The sequence below is a fragment of the Trichechus manatus genome, unplaced genomic scaffold, assembly GCF_000243295.1.
Source record: "Trichechus manatus latirostris isolate Lorelei unplaced genomic scaffold, TriManLat1.0 scaffold00016, whole genome shotgun sequence".
NCBI lineage: Eukaryota > Metazoa > Chordata > Mammalia > Sirenia > Trichechidae > Trichechus > Trichechus manatus.
Window position 1 is genome coordinate 18,242,958 of NW_004443952.1, and position 6,000 is coordinate 18,248,957.

At 35.3% G+C, this 6,000-nt stretch overlaps 1 protein-coding gene across 1 annotated transcript in view; it reads right to left on the reverse strand.

Annotated features, from left to right (window-relative positions):
* The window catches only part of CYLC2 (cylicin 2), an 85,707-nt gene that overhangs the window by 51,657 nt on the left and 28,050 nt on the right, over positions 1-6,000 (reverse strand). The gene's annotated exons all lie outside the window — the stretch shown is intronic.

Consider the following 6,000-nt stretch of genomic DNA (forward strand, 5'->3'; position numbering starts at 1 on the left):
TATAGTGCTTATTACTATATTATAATTATTCAATAAAATGTTGTATGTTGTATATTGTAAGGGATGTTGTTTTTTGTATGTTAAATATCATAATACATAAAAACCATCTATAGTTGCTGTCAAGTTGCTCTGACTCACAGCAACCTCAGGTATGTAAGAGTACAACTGTGCTCCATAGTGTTTTCGTGGCTGATTTTTTAGAAATAGATCACCGGACTTTTCTTCTGAGGTGCCTCTAGGTAGACTGGAAACTCCAGCATTTCAGTTAACAGCTAGTTAACTGTTTGTACCATCCAGGAAATCCATAATAACCATAATCACATATTATGTATTATTATGCAAAATAGTATTATACAATGTAATATTGAGATGTATCTTATATATAATGTAACATGTGATGTATATCATATGCTATATCATTTGATTATTAAATTATATGTTTAGAATAGTGTCTGGCACAAAGTAAGTGCTATATATTTGTTTGGATTATTATTTTTGTGGACAAATACATTCAACCCTTTTAATGAACACTGCCCTTTAAGTAACGGTCATGTTATAAGGAAATAGGCACCAGTGCCTATGAAAAGCCTGGTTTTTCTTTCAATATTAATATTTTATCTTTCCATTATACTTTATTTTGTATTTCAGAATGACATGACTCCACCCAATTAATTTTACATAATTGGAAGATTTTCTTTTTGTACCTTCTTTTGCACAAAATAAGTTAAACAAAAGGAAACTTATATAATAAAACTTAGTCTCTGTGTCTAGATGAACTATTTTACATGTCCAAGTACTTTCCCATACTCAGCGTTTCTCACTGAAAATATGATTAGCATTTTAATTTGTCTTCTTTGTGTAAGGCTGCCTCACTTATTAAAAAAATGTTTAACCCACCTGGCCCAGGCCCTTTAAACATCAGTATCACTCATCAGTCACTATGACACACACACACACACACACACACACACACTCTTACACATACACACACACAATATTTCTATAAATTTCAAAATGACCCTTAGGGAGGTGAAACCTCCTCTGAGTGAAAACCATAAATTTTTCAATTCTGTGTTTCCCAAAACACAGTATCGTGAGAAATAAAGTAAGAATTATAGTTAAAAAGATCATCTCAAAATCATGCAGCTATTTTACTGAGGTGCAAGAATTAGCGAAGTCTTGGATTAAAACAAATATGAAATTGCTTGAGAATGTATGTCTCTGCTAAATGCATTCTCTATCTTTGTCAATGACATAATAATATATAAACATCTCTTTATACTAAAGAGCATAAATATAAAGCTAACTAGGGTATTTCAGTTATTTTAAAACAAAATTTGAGAGGAGGACTTACAATCTTGGTACAGACATTTCCCCCTTCTATGATTTGCCAGGACCTAAGCGTTGTTAAGTTCAGACTAGTGATGTTGACAGATGACATCATAAAGAGATCAGAGCACTGAGAGTTAAAGGGGCAAAAACAAGAGGAGCCAGTTTTACTTGTGTTTTATGCTCTCTAAAATTCAATCTAAGATTGGTGTCTACTTTTACTCATTATTACTGACTGAATTCAACTAGTAGTTTTAAAAATATAAGGTTTTACGTCATTAAAAAATACTTGTTTTGGTTTTGCATGTGCTTATAATTTATCACCTGGTATGGAAAAAAAGAAGGATCTAAACATTTATTTGTGAAGATCAATTGCAATCCTAATTTCCCTTATATCCATGCATTCTTCTTTAAATCCTTGCATGCCTTTACATTACCTTTCCCATCTTAACCTGATGGCTTGTATTTAAAACATGAGAACACCTGATACTCTTTTAGAAACCACTTGTTCCTCATTAATAGGTATTAACAAAAGTACTAGAGGTGGGTCTCTCTGTAGTCCTCAAGAATTTCTTTTCTTTAGTTGATGTCCCTATTTAGGAAACATCAAGAGGGATCTGTCTCTTGCCTAGTCCCTGGCATAAAATAAGTGCTCCATAAACATTTGTTGAATGAATAAGAAATTTTAAAAAATCCAGGGCCTTCAAAATTTTTGACTAACTTGATTAAATATACAAAAGATCTAACTATTCTTGTCCACAATTTTATCTATAAATTTAGACAAATTTGATTAGCTCCAAGAACTGTAAATCTTTATGTCACTAGTTTAATGTGCTCCATTTAACTCTATTAACCTACATGTTATTAAAATGCACCTTACTATCTGTTTGGGGATGTTTGCTTAGAATGCATATGAATTACCTGGAGGACTTATTAAAACACGAATTGATGAGGCCCAAACACTGTTTTTCTCATTTAATGGGTCTTGAGTCAGGTTTAGAGGGGCTCTGGTGGCATAATGGTTAAGCGCTTTGCAGCTAACCAAAAGGTTGGTGTCTCAAATCCACCAGTCACTCCGTAGGAGAAAGTGTGGCAGTCTGCTGCCATAAAGATTATAGCCTTGAAAACCCTGTGGGGCAATTCTACTCTGTCCTATGGGGCTCTGGGAGTCAGAAACAGCTTGAGGACAATGGATTTGGTTTGATTTTGGTATGTATAGCTTATGAATTTGCATTTCTAGCAAGTTCCTAGGTGATACTGGAATCACACTTTGAACAACTGTTACTTTAATCATATTGCTATGGTTTGATGAAGTTTAAAAGATTATTTGATCTTGCTATAAGAGATTGTGGGAGTAGGGGGATCCTTATCACTATATGCAAATATATGTAAGTAATGAATCACACTGAGGTTTTTTTTTTAACTGATAAAATGGTTTTCCCTTCCTGCATTAGAATAAAAATCCACATTCAAACCTCACTCATAATTTTGGAATACTATTTCATAAGGAGTGATATAGGAAAATTAAAAATGTGAATAAGGATTTTTAGTTCATTTATAATACATTTGATATTATTTATTTCTGTTATAATCAAGAGAGTGCTAATGCTATAAGACAAACAGTTTATCATCGATGATTTTTTTTCCCACAAGTTAGCAATTTCTCACATGATTTAGCTTGGAAAATTATCTAAGCTGCATATCTAAAGTGTTGCTTTTCTTCCTTGTGCTTATCTGCAAATGTGATTAGCTTCTATATCTTTTTTTCTCCTTTCAAAGTTTTTCTCCTTACTTAAGTGACAGTAAATAAACTCTCGGTTAAAGAAATTTTTAGAACACATTCAGGAATATAACACGTGCAAGTTTTGGTTATGCTGCTATGCCAAGTATGAAAAAGCTGTGATATAAATGGCAGCGATATAATAAAATACATTGCCTTGAGGGGAGTTGCTTTTAGCTAGTGCCTGCAAAACCTTGTTTTCCAGCAACTCCATTTAACTCTGGTATTAATATACACGTTTTATTTGTTTGGCGATTATTCTCTGACTGCAAATATCTGTCAAGTCCAAATAACCTGTACTATGAGTGTCAAAACAGTATATTTGTGAATATGGGATTGTGCAGAAACCACTTGTGGTCAGATAATTTGTCATAGAATTACAGGCATCTAGTTCATTTATTCAGTCATACAACATTCAATGAGTTTATTTTTACATGAAGAACTGTACAATTTATGGTATATGCAAACCTGAAAATTAGGTTAGAAATTTCTTGGAATATGTTCATATAGATAAACATGGAATCAAATAATTTCAATCTAATTTTAAAGAAGTATGATAATAAAAATAAAATCATCAAACACCTTACATTTTTTCTATTAATCCACAGTATTATTGTCCCTATTATTACTTCAGTTTCCCAAGAGCAACCCGTAATTAGATTGCAGATCTGGAAGTAGTACCCACGCAGCTGAATTCCAGAATCAGCCCTCTTAACCACTCTCTTTCCTAGTCTTTCTATTTGTAGGAGCAAGTGCAAGGGGTTATGTGATTGCAGAAAAGCAACCGTGCCTAGATGAGGCAGAGAATGTTTGTTTCATAGAAGAGATGCTGTTCAACCTTGTTTTCATAGGATGAGAAATATATGAAGAGCAGAATGCTCAGCATGTATTATGTCACAGAGGTATAAAAAAACAAGGGAGAGAGGAGAAACAAAACTTGTTTGATGTGGCACAACTGGGAGAAAGGAAAAGGGGTTGAAAGATGATGTTGGAAATTTAGATAAGTGTAAATTTGGAACGGTGTGTGTATGAAGAGAAAAGATGCTTAGATGATAGTAGAGGATGAAGCAGACTCATGGTTTAGAAATATAACACCAAACAAAATAGTGACGTGGAAAGGATATATTAGGGTGAGAGTCAGAGTTACAGATTCCCAACCGGTCATTATCTCTAATACACTGCCTGAGTCATAGACAAGGTTTCATGAGCTTACTTTTTTTTTTTTTTTTAACAGATCCATTTGTATTGGATCAACATTTCTATTGAGGCAAAAAATCATGGATGGATGTGGATTTCTCTCTAGATCTTTATGTGTGTAAAGGATAACTGAAACCTAAGTAATCAATGTTAAAGCTTCACACACACCCACATACACACAAAGTAGCACCAAATAGGTTAGAGTCCCTATCTTTTATCAGTATTATAAGAAATTTGAAATAATATATTCTGCTTTTATTACTGTTATTAGTGTTCACTGCATTTTGAAACCAATGTAACATAGAGAGACCAGGAGAGATTTCTGATGCAATTCTCCAATAGTTTACTGAGGTGCATGGAAGAATTTTTAAGCAGAAGTGTGATTATTTGACTTACAAAGATCATTCTTGCTATAGTCCAGCATAGGTCCTTCAAAACTATTCTGCCTTGAAGGTATCCTAAGAGAGAATGGAAGAAGTGACTTTCAAAGATTTCTACCCATCTCATTTATTTAGTTTCAGTATTAGACTTCTTGGAGTCCCAGGGTGGTGTAAATGGTTAACACATTCAACCGCCAACCAAAAAGTTGGCAGAGGTGCTTCAGAAGAAAGGCCTGGCAATCTACTTCCAAAAAATCAGCCATTTCTACTCTGACACACATGGAGTTGCCATGAGTCAGAACTGACTTAACAGTAGCTAATAACAATTAGAATTTCTCTTAGTTACATAGCGCTGCTATAACAGAAATACCACAGGTGGATAGCTTTAACAAACAGAAGTTTATTCTCTCAGAGTTTAGGAGGCTAGAAGTCCCAATGCAGGGTGCTAGCTCCAGGAGAAGGCTTTCTCTTTCTGATGGCTCTGTGGGAAGGTCCTGGTCATCAATCTTCCCCCAGTCTAGGAGCTTCTCGGTACAGGCACCCCAGGTCCAAAAGATGCTCATATTCCTTGTTCTTCTTGCTTGGTGTTAATGAGGTCCCTCTCCTCTCTGCTCTATTCTCTCTTTTATATCTAAAAGAGATTGACTCAACATACAGCCTAATCCTGTAGACTGAGTCCTCCCTCATTAGCATAACTGCTTCTAATCCTGCCTCATTAACATCATACAGGTAGGATTTAAAACACATAGGAAAATCACATCAGATCACAAAATGGTGGACAACCACACAATACTGAGAATCAAGGCTAGCCAAGTTAACACACATTTTATTTTTTTTTTATTGTTGTAATTAAATGAAATTTACATTTTAAGTTAGTCTCCCATACAAATTTTTTTTTTTTTACATACAGTGTTATGAGACCCCAACCGCTCACCCCATACTGCGACAGCACACTCCTCCCCTCTGCCCCTGATTCCCTATGAACATTCAACCAGTTCCTAACTCTCTCTGCCTTCCCATCTCACCTCTGGACAGAAGCTGCCCCTTTGGTCTCTTGTATCTACTTGACTAAGAGGCACATTTCTCAAGAGTATCACTTTATGTCCCACAGTCCAGTCCAATCCCTGTCTGAAGAGTTGGCCTCAGAAATTGTTTTAGTTCCGGGGTGATAGACAGCCCAGGGGCCATGCCTTCTGGGGTGCCTCCAGTCTCAGTCAGACCATTAAGTCTGGTCTTCCTACTAGAATTTGAGTTTGGCATCCCATCCTTCTACTGCTCCATCAGGGACCCTCTGTTGTGTTCCCTGTCAGGACG